The sequence below is a fragment of the Phodopus roborovskii genome, unplaced genomic scaffold (genome assembly GCF_943737965.1).
Source record: "Phodopus roborovskii unplaced genomic scaffold, PHOROB, whole genome shotgun sequence".
Taxonomy (NCBI): Eukaryota; Metazoa; Chordata; class Mammalia; order Rodentia; family Cricetidae; genus Phodopus; species Phodopus roborovskii.
The window spans coordinates 5,992,319-6,009,395 of record NW_026125052.1 but is presented as its reverse complement, the minus strand read 5'-3'; the positions used below and the strand labels follow the sequence as shown (position 1 = coordinate 6,009,395).

At 41.2% G+C, this 17,077-nt stretch overlaps 1 protein-coding gene across 6 annotated transcripts in view; it reads left to right on the top strand.

Moving 5' to 3' along the window:
* Ankfn1 (ankyrin repeat and fibronectin type III domain containing 1) overlaps positions 1 to 17,077 on the top strand; it is a 369,637-nt gene that overhangs the window by 139,249 nt on the left and 213,311 nt on the right. For all 6 annotated transcript variants that reach the window (XM_051192277.1, XM_051192194.1, XM_051192357.1 and 3 more), the window contains one exon: positions 5,868 to 5,908. The gene's annotated coding sequence lies outside the window, so the exon portion shown is untranslated. The remainder of the gene's footprint in view (positions 1 to 5,867; positions 5,909 to 17,077) is intronic.

Genomic DNA, 17,077 nt, shown 5'->3' with positions numbered 1-17,077 from the left:
ATTGAATTGAATTGCCTTCACTATGTCTGTGTGTGAACACTGGGTACCCAGCTTGTGGGACTATTTTGAAGACTGTCCAGCATTTAGGGGTTTGGGCCTCCTGATGGAAGTAGTTCACGAGGGGCAGCCCTTTGAAAATGGTACCCATCCTTCAGGTGCTTTTTCTGCTTCTGGTTTGTACAGTGTGAGCATCCACTGCCTCTCATCCCCACCACCGTGGACTCACAAAGCCATCAATATCTCTCCCATATATTAACAACCTTTGAATGCCTTCTGAAGCTTTGAGCCTAATGGTCCATGTGGCTGAGAGGTCCTAACTTGCTCACCTTTATTTCTACCTCTACTGTCCTTCTGCATGGCATTCTTTGGTCCAATTGTTGCATGTTCTTTAGTGTTACCAGTGCAAGTTCTGGGGCCTTTGTTCATACTGCTCTTTGTAGGGAGTGTCCCATCTAGTCTACATCAACTCACTGTGAAATCTCAGTGGCCTGAGAGATGTGTCCCTGGCCACCAAGGCCATTGTAATCCATACGTCTCATTCAAAATGCTTGGCAAGGCTCTTCTGATACATAAATATAGAATATGTCCTCATTCTGGGGTTTAGAACAAATACTAAAAGTTGTAAAATAGATTCAAATAGAGTAGAATTGCCAGCTTAGCTATCTTTGACCTAAACTCACCATTTCCCACAAATCCATATGGCCCTCCTTTGGAAAAGGTCTATCTTGCTCTATGTAGGAAAAACATGACTTGCATAGCTCTATCACATCAGTTACATCACAAAAGTGTAAATTCAGTCCATTTTATAGCAGGTCCCTTGTGTAATCAGTTGACTCCAAATGCCTTGGTGGTATACAATAACTGTGAATGTATGAGAATTATAGACCTATAACACATTTTAAACAACTACATAGTGACATACCACAAAAATGTAATTAAAGGGCAGAAATGGGACTAGTCTACGAAGAAATATAATACAGGAATAAAAGTGGAACTAAATGAAGGTTCAGCACATAAGAGCACTTGTAGAGAACCAGGGTTAGGTTCCCAGCTCCCACACTGGCTGGCACACAACCACATGGAATCTAACACCCTCTCCTGACCTCTGCAGCTACCTGCACACACTTGTCCATTCTCACACATACTCACCCACCCACATACATACATAATTGAAACTAAAATACATATTTTTAAAAAGAATAAAAGCACATCATATGAAATAATATACCATTAGCTTATTTTCATTGAAAAGATGTGAATGATAGCGATTTGCACATGGAAAGGGGTGTGGAGGAACATGTCCAAACACATGTGCATGCTTGTTGTGATAATCATAGACCATTAAGAATGATGGCCAGGTTGTACCATGAGTCATAACTATCTCTTAGACACAAGATCTGATCATCAAGTAAAGTGTTTGCTTCTTTACATACATCAAAATAAACCTGTGCTGTTCTGAGCTCTTTTTCCTCACTTTAGTGCGTTCCATAGTTTCCAGACTTTCTGAAATAAAAATTGTTTATTTAAATTAAAAACACTTTAACTATTAAAAATCCAGAAAGAAATCAAAACACAAGAAACCATTTCTAAGTAAACACTATAAGGCAGTGGAACACCCACCCAGGTCTGGGCAGGGACACAGTGCTGAGGCCATGAGGAAAAATAGCCAAATTCCAATGCCATAAGAGAAGCCATTGGAAATGCTTAGAAAATTAAACACCAGCAGGGATTGAGGCGTGGACTGCGAACTAAAACACTACTGTGTATGAAGAGTCTCAGAAACTAATCTGACAGGACGTTTTCAAGTTGAGTCTGTGGCATGTCAATACTGGACCCAAAGTCTGAGACAAGGCTGGGAAGGTAGGTGCCTGTCTATGGCCATTTATGGAACAAGAGCAGAAGCTTTTCACCCACATAGAAGGTGTAGTTCTTTGGACAGTACCTTCTCAGTTGGGGCTTGTTAATGTGAGTTGCAACTATTGGCGTATTAAGCACTTAGGATGATCCAGATGTTTGCTATGTTCCTTATATGCATTAAGTCTTCCAATAAACAGCAGCCAGGAGAGGTCCAGGGCTACTCCTATTCCCGTTTTAAGAATAAAGTCGTCTAAACTTAGATAGGTCAATCAACTGGCTACAGGTCGCCATGTTGCTTGGCAGAATCTCAGAGACTGGAATATCTTCAGAGGAGGCTGTAGACTAAGGCTCTTGAACTCTAATATCAGATACCAATGCCTTCAATGTAAAAAAAAAAAAAAGTTCAGGTTGTTTTTGTTTTTCTGGAAGTATTAGGTCAGAATGTAAGGCTTTGTGCATGCTGGGCCAATGGTCTACCACTGAGCTACAGCCCAGCACCGAAATGTCAGGTTCTATTTAAAGAGTACTTTATCAGAATGCAAAGGGCACCCACCATTCATAAAGACTTATCTGATAATTAGCAATATTTTTCCTTGAATAAAACGTTCGTCTATTCTTTCTTGAGCTGCCAAATCATTTAAGAACATTGGTCCCCAGCACTCCTGGGAATAAATGGAATCTTAAATAACTACTCCTACCACAGCATTGATCAAATAAATAAAATTAACATAAAACAGAGACAAAATTAGTTGAGTATTCATCATAGAAGGTAACAGCTACTTCATCCCCAAATTCACAGTCTTAGAATCTCTGAAGTATGTGACAAATATTACAAATGGCAGTCTTGGGCTTAGTCCCTCAAAGGAGCCAATTCCTCTTGCCCAGACCCCTTGGCCTTGATGATCAACTTTTTGCTTGGTATATGATACCCCCTCCCAACCACACACACACACACACACACACACACACACACACACACACACACCTCCCTTCTTCCCTCCTGCTCTGAAGTAGGAACCAAACCTGGAGTTCATGATGCAGTAATCACTCAGGACTCTTACTAGCTATCATTATTACATGTGAATTTCTATTTTAAAACCAGATCCCCACCTTCTCCATCACCAGCCAGCACTGTAATTCCGAGTCATGCTGTTATGGGGTCTCTCCAAACTGTCTAGTAGTCTCTAGAACTAGAACCAGACAGGTTTCTTTGTTTTTGCTTTGTTTTGTTTGTTTGCTTGTTTTTTAATGAGTGATGAGATACATGAGTCGGCAATGTGTTCTGCATACAGTGGTACTCAACAGGTCAGTGAATGAGTTACTTCATCATCTTAAGAGCACTCTATTCCCTCCTTCTGTGGTGGAAATAAGCCTTCAAAAAAACAAAGATGAGGTTTTGCATAGCTGTATAGTCTCAGTTCACTTATTTTGTACCACAAGGAAAATGATTGGTACCACCACATTAAGTAGCCACACAATGCTCTCTTGAGGACAGCTTTGAATAGTGTTTAAAGTAATCAATGATGTTGTATGAAATTGTTGCCCAAATGAAGGGTCCTTGTCCATTGAATCTATGAAAGAGCTGACAATTTTCTTTGTTCATACTTTCATGGCTAAAGAACCCATTATCTAAGGAAATAGTAAAAACTTTTCTTAGTAGGTGAGATTTCTAAATTTGTTTCTTAGCAACCAGTTCCTCAAAAGAATTCATGAGGACAAAATTTCTGAATTTTCAATACACATTTGTATTTAGAAGGACAAGAGGTAGGGTGTGTGTGCCAGCCTGGGAACAGAGGGCCATCTGTAACTTCTTCCACTTAGTGGCACATACATTACACTACAGGGCCCATCTACAAAATTCAGCCAATAAAAATATAACACTTGCTTGTATAGGCAGCAATTATCCCCATTCTTCATGCTCAGTCAGCAGCTTAATAATTTGACAGTTTTGAGCTCTCTCCTCACGGAAAGTAATAAGGGATTAAGTGGCTTGCTAAAATATTAAAGGACATTCTAATGTAGATCTTGGTTGTATTATAATCAGCTGGCAGGAATTAACCTCTGATAAACTAGCCTGGAAAAGAAACTTGGGGTAATTCTGAGATCTAATAGTGGAAATGTCTTACCCCAGTAAGAATAACTAAATTGCTACCTTCCTGGGCCCTATTCCTTAATTTGGTTTCCCAACATGACCTTTTAATAACAATAACAACAGTAATAGAAGTCTTTAGTGCACTAGTTAGCTTTCTGAAACTGTAACAAACATCTCTGCTCTAATCAACTTACAAAGGCAAAAAAAAAAAAAAAAAAAAAAAAGAAATGTTATTTTGGCTCAGAGTTTTAGAGGCCTTAGTTCATGATTGGTTGTCTCGTTCCTTTGGGCTCCTCACAACAGCCTTGATAGAGGAAAACCATTCTCCTTATGGCCAGGAAGCAAAGGAAAGATAAAGGAAGGGACCGGAGCTCTCTCGCCTCCTTTTGGGGCACCTAGGACCTCCTGCCTGAATTCACTTCTGTCATTTGTAAATAGTGCCAAGCTTCGGATCAATCATTAAAAATCTGAGGTTTTTTTAGTCTTGGACATTCCAGATACAAACTATAGTGTCCACTATTTTATGTAACTGTTTTACATTTACTCTCTATTTTAACTCTTACAATAGTTCTTTTGAGATAGCACTGTTGTTTTTGGTCAATCACTGAGCATTGAATTAGCTTCTTAAAGTTACACTACTGCTTAGAAAAATGACAGGGGTCAGGGCTGAGGGGATGGCTCAGCTGGTAACAACAAGCATGAGAACATCCAGCAATCATTTAAAAGCTGGGCCATGGTCTTGTGTGCCTGGCAGATCTCAGAAGCTCACTGGCCTTCCAGACTGGGTAAAATAGAAGCTTCTTTATCAGTGAGAGACCCTGTGCCCAGGGAATAAAACAGGAAAGATAAGTACAAGATAATAGAAGTCTTAGACATCTTCCTCAGGCTTCCGTATGTGTGTACATGGGTAATAGGTACTACAATACTTACCACTAGATGTATGTACCCCCCCACACACACACAGACGGAGATAGAGAGACAGAGAGAGAAGATATACAAATGGCAGAACATGGAAATGTATTGCTCACATAGTAGCTAACCAGATGTCTCCAGATCAGTGTCAGTGGTGGGATCTTTGTGAGGGTCTTAGGACTGCTGAATGACATGGATGCTCAGTCTAAGATATGTCCTGGATCCACTCAGAATGTAGAGAGCCTACTGGGAAAGGGCTGTGGGGATCATGGATGGCATTACCCATTAAAACCTGCTATCCTGAAAAATACAAAGTACTCCTCTGGATATAACCAAGCTGGTTTTGTCATATATATAGACTTGGAAGCAACCAGAAGTGTCTAAAGGGCTGCCACAGTGAACAAATTGCCTGCACACTTGGCAAATCTCTTCTAAGCAGATGTGTAGCTTAATTGTTTTCCCTTTTCATTGCCATCTTAAAGAAACCTGGCATCCACCGCAGTCCCCCTTCAGCGGCCCCCACAAATGCTTTTTATTTCTTGGAAGAGAAAACTGTCCACTTATCCCAATAAGCATGAATTGAGAAAATTATAATTTTTTTTGGAGGCCTTTCTCTTAATGGAACAATGTGTCAGAACTGGGCCTTCAAAAACAAGGTAGAATGTCAATATGAACCAGAAGCAAGAGACCGCTGAGTCTCAGCTGGTGACCAACTCAACCAGATGCCTCCTAGTCCCTCCTGCAGAATTTGTCCTGGGAGGCAGAGTTAACATCAGCACTCAAGGATGCTTAGGAGCTGCAAACTGAGTATGCAAGGTTTGACTTAAATACCTCCTCCTCTGTGGGTTCCCCCTGAGGAAGGTCTCCTGATAAATAAGTTTTCATCTTTAGAGCCCTCATTAGTTTTCCATCAGTGCTTATACCTTCAAAGCAATTCAATGTGATTTCCCCCCACTTGAATTAGTTGTACAGTTTCTTAAACATATTTCTTCTCCCTTTATTACAGAGGCTACCCTTCAAAGACAGACATTTCACTTGCAGTAAAATGTAAGTACATTTCCTCCTTTAATAATTTCTACTTCTCAGCTGTCATCCCTAAAACCTTCTCGTCTTTAAGGTTCCCATCTCCTACCCATGCATTATTAAAGCCTTGTGCAACCAGATTTGGTCACAGTTTGAAGCCAACGTTTCACAAGACTGATTCATGTAACACCATGGAAGCATTTTTGAAATGGTTTGGGAAGCAAATTGAAAGCTGGTTGTGGCTATAAGAATATTGATTCTAAAAAAAAAATCTAAATAAAAGCATAGAGGGTCATTATGCATATTCATTGTAATATTACGGCTTAATGACATCAAACATCTGAATATTCATCACGTCTCACGTGGCTAATTTATTTCTCTTTTCCCAGTCAGTTCTCACCATGGGTTCACAGGCCCCTCCCTGTTCAGCTGCATGGTAGTTGCCTCAGTAATTCCCTTCCCCTGTCTGCTACATTGTGGCCACTCTGTAAACCTGTGTTATCTCTGGAACAAATCTCCTGTGTATTACATTTTCTTCTCTTTTGTATAGTGTCTATTCCACAGTCCAAACAGCTGCTCTTCTGGTATACCAGATACAATTGCCAAGGGTCTGTGTTTGGAGGAGAGAGGCATTTCACAGTTTTGCCTTTAATATTAGTATGTGAATACATATCTCAGTATGTTTTTATGAAAAGCTGGTCTATCTCTGGAACAATAAAATAACACATAAGTTCAAAAGGCAGAGAACTGATTTAGGTTCAAGATGAAGACTGTATTCACAAGTAATGAGTTACTTGTCAGTGAAGACAAGTGGTCATGAGAAAAACAACCACGGGGTGTAAGGGTGAGCCAGCCATTTGCAGCTCCTGGTTTATATAGAATTTCCAATAAGGGGTGCACCTCAGTAGCCATTGACACATTTAACTAGGCATTCTTAGACCTGTCAGAATCCCACAGTCTCACTGGGATTCTGCATGCCACACACATATTCTAATAAAATCCCCTTAGATCATTCAGTCCCTGAGACAATGTTCAGCTGAACTGCAAGGAAAACTTAGTTTATCCTGACTTCCCAGGGTGATGTCTTTGTGTTTGCCCTCTCCAACAAATTGATCCCACTGCATGCCACTAAATATTCCAACATCAGCAACAAGAGACATTCATTCTCAGAATCATTCAAACTGCATGTCCAAGTGTTATGCATTCACCAGACGCTCTAAATGCCAGGCTCCGTGTTCTATTGGTTTGGTCTGGAATGCATTATCAAGATACCTGCGTGTTAGGAATAGTTTAAGTGGCTTTTGCCAATAAAGTCACATTAGCTCCTCATGAGAAGGCCTCCTTTTTGTGTGTTGTCATGAGCTTGTTACTTCGTACAGATGTTTGCTTTTGTCAGTTTTCTCTGGTTAGAACACGGAGCTCATTTTCAGGGGAAACAGCCTTGTGGTTATTTTTCTGTGTGTTCATATTTAATATCTCTTTAGCATAAGTCACTGCCAGGTTAGTTCCACCAGTATTTTTAGTCATTTAATATTAAATCCTAAAATGTAGTTCTCAAGTGTTCATGGTAAATATTAGGTGAAGGGCAATTTAATTTTCAAAGGTTTCGTTCTATTTTTAATTGCTTTTGTATATAACTATGGGGGAGGGAGTTGTGTGTACATGCATGCAGGTGCCCATGGAGATCAGAAGAGAAGTTCAAACCCTGTGAAGCTGGAGTTACAACAGGTGGTTGGTAGCCACCAGATGTAGGTGCTGAGAGCCCACTTGGGTCCTCTGCAAAAGCATTACATGCTTGTGACTGCTGAGCCATCTCTCTAACACCAAATTAAGTATTTTCTCAGATTTATTTTTATTTATTGATTATGAGTGAGTTAGGGAGAGTGCATGTAGGCAAGTGCTCATGGAGGATGGGGGAGGAGGCCGCTGGTCCCCTGGAGCTGGAGTTACAGGTGGTTGGGTTCTGGAACCCAAACTCCTATCTTCTAGAGAGCAGCATGTCTTCTAACCACTGAGCCACCTCTCCAGCTCCAACGAAAGGCAACTTAAAGCAGCATATTCAACAACTATTACCTGCAAATGTAAGCATATCAATGATAACCATTACCCTTATCAAGGTTTCAATTAAAGCACCCCTTCCTTATTGACTGCTGTTCAGAAGGAGGGCAAGGAATTGGCAGATTCACCACCCGAAGTTGCAAATAGTGATCATGCACAATGCACAATGACCTAGTTTGCTAGTAAGAATTCCAAGGTGAAAATGGCACCGGACTTTCATTCTATCTAGATAAAAGTGGTCTTTTCAAATGCCCATGTCTTCTCTGAGTGACCGGAAGAAGGCCAATCTTACCCAGGGAGTCGCAGAAATGCATTAAAACCATTAGGCTGGGGCTGGAGAGATTGCCAGCAGTTCAGAGCACTGGCTGCCCTTGCAGTGGACCAGGGTTTAGCACTCAGAACCCATGTGGCAGTTCATAGTTATCTGTAACTCCAGTTCCACAGGATCCAGTGGGAACTGGGTATGTGCATTTTATACAGACATATATGCACACAGGCAAAGTACTCATACACATAAAATAAATCTTATATGTGTGTGTGTGTGTGTGTGTGTGTGTGTGTGTGTGTGTGTATGCATTCATACATATATATCACCAGTCACTGATTATAGGATATGGGTCACAGTCATCAGCATCTCTGGAGCACAAGGGCCAGACATACAACCAAGTGATATTACAACCATCTCTCTTCCTGCCCACACCCCCCCACACACACACAATCAGTGCTCCATTTACGGGGTTTTAGAAATGTGGACAGAACATGGAATAAATACCAACTTCACTGAAGGAAGACAGCTTAACCAAATCAGGAAGAAATGCCCCATGGGAAAACAAGGCAAGGCCAAGGAAGGATACTGGGAGAGGGTGTGTGTGTGTGTGTGTGTGTGTGTGTGTGTGTGTGTGTGTGTGTGTGTGTGTAGCGGGGGTGTTGAAAATCAGAGTTCTCACAGCTAAGTCCATTTCACTTCGCCTGAGGGTGATATGATTCAGAAACCATTTCCAGCATTACTTTCTAAGTTTTTTTATTATGGGATTTCAAAGAAGAAGGAGGAGGATGACTTTTGCTGACTGTTTCAAAGATTGTTACTCTAATTGCAAAAGATTAAGTTGGTTGGGGCATCTAAAAGTACATTGGATGAGTAATGGATTTGAATAAGGTTTTTGTTTGTTTGTTTGTTTGTTTGGTTGGTTGGTTGGTTCGATTTGGTTTGGTTTCTTGAGTCTGTTTTTCCTGGGGTCCCTGACATTCGGGTGACAAACTTGGGGCCTGAAAGTCAACACTATAGAATCAGAGGAAAAAAGGATCCTGCCAAGCCCTAGCCTTCTCCTTCAACGACCCACAGTCTCCAAGACCACTGCCTCCGAGGGAGCACAGCACTGTCTTCTGTCTGGGTGGTATGGGTGAGAAAGTTGCCAAGCAAACCTGAACTACCCAGAGGCCTGTAAAATGCGCAATTGCTTTTTAAGAGGCATGGCCATATTGTGTGTTCCTTTCGGTTTTTTTGGCAGTCTGGATTTTCTGCTATTTGTGGTTTTGCAATTTCTCTTTGCAGACAACACCCTGGCTCTCATTCAATGCCCCATTGGTGGGGCTGAGGTGATGGGGGAGGGCGGAGATTCCCCAGAGCTCTGTCTGCTCCAGTGAAAAGAAGGAAATGTTAATGAAAGAAGTCAGAAAGAATGTTCTAGAATGGTGGAAGTCAGTGGTTCAGGGGAAGAAGTGACTTTTAATAAACTGTGGGCCTAGGATTGGGGGCTTTCATTGATTGGGCAAGGATCCCCCCCCCACCAAATCCCCTTGAAGTTTGTCTGGACTAAGCATCAGTCTTTCCCCCATCCCCCTCTTCCTCCTCCTTTATCCTCTTCCCCTTCCTCCTCCTCCTCTTCCTCCTCTTTGTATTAACCAGGTCGAGGGAAGTTTTGGCCTACCCCCACAGGCTCCTGCTGGCCTCTTTGGATAATTCTGGGTGTAGCTGCATGCTTACCACTTGCTTTGTGTGAATCAGCTCACAGGTTCCAGAGTCTGCTTTCTCAGCTGTATTGGGATGGCCTTTGCATCACCTGTCTAGTGGTGGTTGTAGTGGCCTTTGCAGGTCTGTAGTGTAAAGTAATAACAATAGGGCATCTATCTAGGCCGAGTTATTTGTTCCATCTTTATTCACTGCCCCGGCAAAGGCTTGGCTCCCTCCAGCTGCTTTCTCATAGTTGCTAGGTGCAAAACGGAAGAACCTGAGGTTGCATTTTCAGTCACCTTCTAGACCTTCCCTTCTTTCTTTATCTCACATTAGTCTCCAGGGCTCCACACAGTGGATTCTCACTGCTCATGGCCTCTCGTTGTTCAGCAGAGATCTAAAACTAAAGGCATCTATTTCTAACCTGGTCGAGTCCTAAAAAGCCATTGTTTTTCCATGTTTCTAAGGAATTTAAAGGTAATTGCTATTTTTATGTTAATTACTATCCCTGAGTTCTGCCTTAGAGAAAATACAACCTAACTGTATGTGTATTTCCAAGGGCTAGCAAATCATTCTTGTTATGGACTAATTGCAAAATTGTAGGGTTTTAATTTGAGAAGACACATTCCTTGTCAAAAGGTGCAATAGCCCAACCTAAGAGGTTAAAAACACCCCTATAGGAACCACCCTTCCTTTCCTCTTACATGGCACCCTGGCCCTCTTTTGAAACAGCTTCCCTACCTGTCTTTTACTAACCTGAGGTCACTTCCCTATGACGCCACATCATTTGTGTTGCCTTTGCCTTCATGGATCAGCGTAGAAAAATCCATTCTTCCCACATGACAACCCTGCAGATATTTTGGAATTTAATCTCCCATACTCTCAGAGTCTTCCTTGTCCAGACTTAAATGTCCCCAATTCCTTTAGCCATCCTCAAAGGCCTGGGTGAGTGAACCTTTTCCGTTTGCCCAAGCTCCCTTTTCAATGTCTGCCTTAAAATGTTACAGCCTGAAATAAAAAGATACTGTTGAGAAGCTGGCTTTACAGAGTTCCAAGAAAACAAAAGGAAACGATCTTTCATCCCAGGTGCAAGATTTCTATTCGTCTAGCATGGAGTACATCCAAACATTTAACAGCATTCTAGGCCCCAAGGTTAACCCAGAGGCCTTAGGAGGCCACATCTAAGCTGCCTGGCTTTGCCTACACTTCTTTCTGCACATGGTATTCTGTATGTAACATGGGACCTTTACCTGGATCCCAGGGACACATCTCAGCCTCAGACTATCCCTAAGAACCAACAGAGCCTTTGATTTTTGACTTCTTTAAATCCCTGTATCAGTTTGATTTGCCTCTTGACTTCACTTGAGACTGATAAAGAAGGGACATTTGGATTTTGAGATTCTCCAAGGTAGACCCATATTTTATTCATCTTTGTCTCCCCTGAAAACGCCTGTGGCATTCTCTTGCACAACCTGATGTTGACTGAATGCTTTCCTGAAACCCATCAGCAAATTCTAACACAGGCAGCTCTCCAACTCCAATAGACACCGATCTGTAGGTTGATATCCTGATAGCCATGCCCTGTAGAAACTAAACGGCTAGCTTTATGCTTATCTGCTAATACATGGCAATCTTCTCTACTAAAGCTGACTCTAGGTCACTTGGTTATAACCACATTAGACATTGTCAGCTGTGTGCTTTGTCTCTGAATCTGTTGCTGATGTGAGAACATGACTTTATAATGATGGATCCATGGAAAGCATACAGGAAACCGTGAGTAACAGGAAAGCAATAGTCAATAGTCAAGAGTCTCACTGTTTTTGCTTTTGTTTTTTTCTCATGATGTCATCCCCCTGTGTAAACAGCAACAAAGACAACTGGGTATACCGTGTTCACAGCACCCCATAATAATCCCAAATAATCATTCCATAATCAAAATGACAGTGCAATGGAAACATCTAAAGAGATGAAAAACATGCTCAACGCTTACAAAAGCCCTTGAGAAAGAACAATATTTTGTTCTTCAGCAGAGTATCTCAAGATGGTCTCCCACATCCCTTGTGGCGACAGCTCGATCCTCATATATTCTTTCCGTTTTGTTTCTGTGATAAAAAACACCATGACCAAGGCAACTTAAGAAAGAAAGGCTTTATTTTGGCTTACAGTTCCAGAGGGAGAACCTACAATGCAAGAGAGGCAGGGTGGCAGGCTGCCCAAGCGGGAGACTGAGAGATCACATGATCAGCTACATGCAGGAGGCCAAAACTAGAAACGGGCAAGGCTATAAATTCTCAAAACCTGCCTTGGTGATGTACTTCTTCCAGCAAGGCTCCCCCTCCCCCCAAGTTTCCATAACTTCTCCAAACACTGCCATTAACAGAAGACCAAGCGTTTAAATACCTGAGCCTACTAGGGACAAATCCCTTTCAAGCCACCATACTTCTCCTCCTCCCTATTGCTACATGCACTGCAACCCCCCCCCCAATTCTGCTTTCATCTTCATTTACCTCTTCCCATAAGCATGCTCAGTTCTCCAGAATCACCAAGATACTACTGGCTTGTGATATTCTCTCCACAGCAGCCCCATTTCCTATGCAATTTCAATATGATCTTCCCACACAGCTTCTGAAAATGATACAGAATTGTGCAGTGGCTGGCAAGGAAATCTTGCATGCACGCGTGCGCGCACACACACACACACACAAACACGTACTTGTATGTGCATGTATGTACCCATATGTGTTGTACTTATTGTAAGTCTTACTGATATGATGGACATATAATACACACTTTACAAATAATAATAAAATATGGAGTACAGTATTATACCTTCCTATAGCTAACTGGTTCTCACATGACTCTGCTACTGTTTTGTATTGAACGCTCCTATCTGTAGCCACCCTAAGGCTGAAATGGATGGATGAATATAGTTTCCATGTAAACAGTTGATATTTCTGCTCGTGCTCATGACTAAGGCTGAAGGGAAACAAGGGAGTATGTCAAGGACACTCTCAGCCCCAGCATTGCGAGCACATTCTGTGTTCAGCAGGACACCAGGTCTTTACTACAACTGAATATTTCTTCAAATTCTATGCAGTTCATACTAGGATCCCTGTAGGCAGAGCCTTCCTTTTTGGTTAATCTGAATCATTGGAATTGTACTTATAACTTAATCTAGACAATCAGAAAGCAAAGCAAACCTCATCTGTACTATTTGCTGATCTTTATGGACTAAATGCTCCTTCAAGGAGCTGGGGGCTTAGCTCAGTAGTAACACACTTGTTTAGCAAGCACAAGGCCCTCAGTTTAGGCACCAAGCCCCAGAAAATTAAATGGTTAATTAATTAATGAGCACTCCTGTTTGGACAATTGAAATAACATGTTACTAAATGCAGAGTTAGGGAGAGATACAATAACACACCTTATAGTGCATTACAGCATACAGATAAAGCACCTGGGAAACAACAAAATGTAGCAAAAACAGTTAGAAAGTGATGAATTTTGAGTATTTCTTCCTTTGTTCTTAATACAAGTTATGTAACTGTCCTATATAACTTATCCTCTTAGAATGTCTGTGCCTAGCAAATAGCTTACACATTCCTAAAAACACAAACAATCGCTCCTTTTACAAAGCCTCCCTAGCATAACACTGGTCTTTCCACTTTCCATAACAGTGGGAAGAAGAGCCTGAAGATTGTTGCTACTTACAAGTTGTTGCTATTGTTGTGTCTCTGGCCTAATAATCACTTTTCTTAAAACCTGGTTTAGAATTCAGTCAAAGATCAATGTGCTATGTCTCACTGTCTTACCATGAAAATGGTTTTCCTCTTCACTGCCAATTAGTGACTGAAAGATTGTATCATTGTATCTCTTCTAGTGTTTTAGAGTACAAGGGCTTTAAGCAAAGATTAATGGAGAATGGAAAAAGAATCCCCACAAGGCTAATATTCAGTGTATCCAAAAATGCTGAACAGTGTACCGTACAGTGCATTACCTGGATGGTGATGCTCCATTAGAGATGGAGAACTGCATCCTTAAGAGATCTCTGAAAGTGCATGGGTCAATCCACTGACTGCATAAAAGCCCAGATGGCATATAAGCTTGTGGGCATTTAAGTTTCCCTTCCCTCTCAGGAAATCCCCATAACTTACAAACTCAAGTGAATGAAATCTTTGTGGGTCAGCTCTTTGCCCCAGATAACATGTCCTCAGAAGGAAACACCTCTGACAACCTTAGCTGTAGCTTCATTGGGATGGCAGGAAGGACAGGATGGAATGTCCAGACAACAAGAACTACACACCAAGTCAGTGTACACACTGTGGAGCATTAAGAAGACAGACGCAGTATTAACCTTTCAGTATAGTATCTGTGAACTCCTTCATCAGAAACAGACAGTGCTGGCTGAGAATGTATGCTCAGTAGTAAGAGAAATTGCCTATCAACGCCAAGGACTTGGGTTCCATCCCAGCACCACAACAGAATAAAATAAAGAGAGAAAACATTCTAACTAGGCTGGTAGCATATACTTTGTAAGCTCAAAGTGGGAATTGGAGGCAGGATGATTTAGAGTTGGAATCCAGCCTTGTCTACATAGTGAAACTGTATCTTAGTGATGACAGTGGGTTGGTAGAAGGAGAAAAATAATATTGAATATCTATCATGAAATTAACCAACACCTCAGGATTTGGCTTCATTGTGTGTGTGGGGGGGTATGCACATATGTAGTCAGGTAAGCACACATGCAGAGGCCACAGGAGGACATCTGGTATCTTCCTGCAAGCTTACTTTGAGACAGGGTCTCTCCCTGAACCTGGAACTAGGCTAGCATCCAGAAAGCCCCAACAATCCTGTTTTTACCCCTCACTCCCTCACATCCCATTGTGCTGGGTTTACAAGCACAACACAGCCATGCCTGGCCTTTTACATGGGGTCTAGGCATTTGAACTTGGATCCTCATGCTTGTGTAGTATGCATTCCTATCAATTGAATCATCTCCTCAAATATAATTTCATTTTAAATAGTCTTTTAAAGACATAAGTTGTTATAAGTATATCTGAGCTTCATATGCCCTTTTTTTCCATCCTGTTCTCTGCCATTCTTAAAAAAGAAATGCACGCACAATCCTGTGTGTTCATCCAAACTTAATCATGAGCATCAGCCACCATCTCATCATAGTTTTTAGGACTTCACAAATACTATCCAATTATAGGTGCCATAAATTTCTGTGTTTCTGAGGTTAACCCAAATGGGCAGGTGGTTGCAATTTGCTGCCTTAACTTCAGAACAGATTATATGGCAGTATGATACTACTCATTTCATTATCCATTCCACTGATGAGCAGCAAGATCATTGACAAGTTTTGTGTTTAAAAGCATGCTGAGTATGCTGGGAAGATGAAGTGAGTGAGGCATGAGGACTCGATTTCAATTCCCCAGAACCCACACAGAGAGCCAGACACAGTAGCTAACATCTGTAAGACCTGCACGCATACATTGAGGAAGGAGACTGGAAGCTCACAGGTAAACCAGCCTGGTGTACACAGTGGTGTTAAACAAAGACGGTCTCAAACAAGGTAGAAGGCAAGAGCCAGCACCTGAGCTTGTCCTCTGACCTCCACACATACATGCCCACATACACACATGCATGCAAATACAAGCTACAAATGGGTTGCTAGTAAACATTACAAAAGGTCATGACATTTATAGTTTGCTATCATTTAAATGTTTTTTTTGTTTGTTTGTTTGTTTTTTGGTTTTTTTTCTGTTGTGTGTTTGTTTCTCTTCTTTGGTGCTCTATAGGATGGTATTTTCTCTGTACTTTATTTTAGAAGTTAGTTTGTTTCTTATCTTGTTTTGATTTGGACACAATTTTATGGTCTTCCTGCCTCTGCCTTTCAAGGGCTAGGATTACAAGTAGATGATGATTCTGCCCATAGGACCCAGTGGAGGCAAGAAAAACACAGAGATAGTAACCCTGCAGGAATACATTTCATGGCATAACCAGAGCACTAGAATCCATTCTGCTTGTCATCAAAAACACCCATGAGCAGAAGCAGCAACTGCATTTTCAGGTTTTGCTTTATTCAGAATTTCAGCACTTGCTTTATTCAGAAGTCATCAGAAAGCCAGTGATCTGAAAAGGCAATGGATGAATATCTCAGAGGTCTACCTTTTCTCATCTTTAGCTAGTAAGCTTCATAGAAAGTGGAAACAAAAGCAGTCAATCATTCGGAAGTCTAGTCTTATCTCCCTGGTCAAGTATTCTGCTTTGTCTTTCAGATTAATGATGCTGACACTTTTATAGTTCTTGAACTTTCCCCTCATAATCATCTCTTTAGAAATCCTGTTTTGCATACTTCCAATGCCACTGAGCTTTGACTCACCCAAAGGTATCACCTTGGATAGGATTGACTCAGAGCAAATGCACCATTAGCAGTGTATAGCTAATGAAGTATTTACAATATATACTTACATATTTCTTTCTGCAATATGAAGTACGAATGTGTCCCTAGCACATAGAATATAAAAGTGCCTTTATCCACTTGACCTGTGCCCAGTCACTAGCATGTTTGTCATAAGGTGGTTGATACCCAATCACATGCCCAGAAGAAACTGTCTCATTGACTCAAAGTAATATACTATGGCCATCCCCAGCTTCAACTCACAAGAGGGCAACCTCTAGGAACTTAAATCTGATGCCTTTACAAGCTTAGAAAATTGATTTCTGGTGCATTTCAATGGGGAAATAGACACAGAAGGATGGACTCCTGCTAAATCAACTTACAAATGATAGACTATAAACCAAATGTGAAGTCTCCGTTGCTAAATAAATATGTATAGTTAGCTCAATAGTGGGTTTCCCTTGAAGAAAAAAAAATATGTAAGATACTAATCAGTTAGAAGTTTGATGTTCAGTGGCTCAGGAGGCCTGATGGCATTTTATCTCCTTAAGTATATGGTATTCTCCCAAGATGAGCATGTTCATCTCTAGTGGCAGCTTGTTCTGCACTACATTCATCTACTGGGATGCACTAGGCAATGATGAGAAAGAATGGAGAAATCCTTGCTCTTTGACTGCTTACTTGGGTTACATGCTGTTCTGTGCAGAAGGCCTTCAAATGCATTTTAATATAATTTATTGGATTTCACATTCCTTGTGAGATCACATTTTAGTTGTACCTCTCC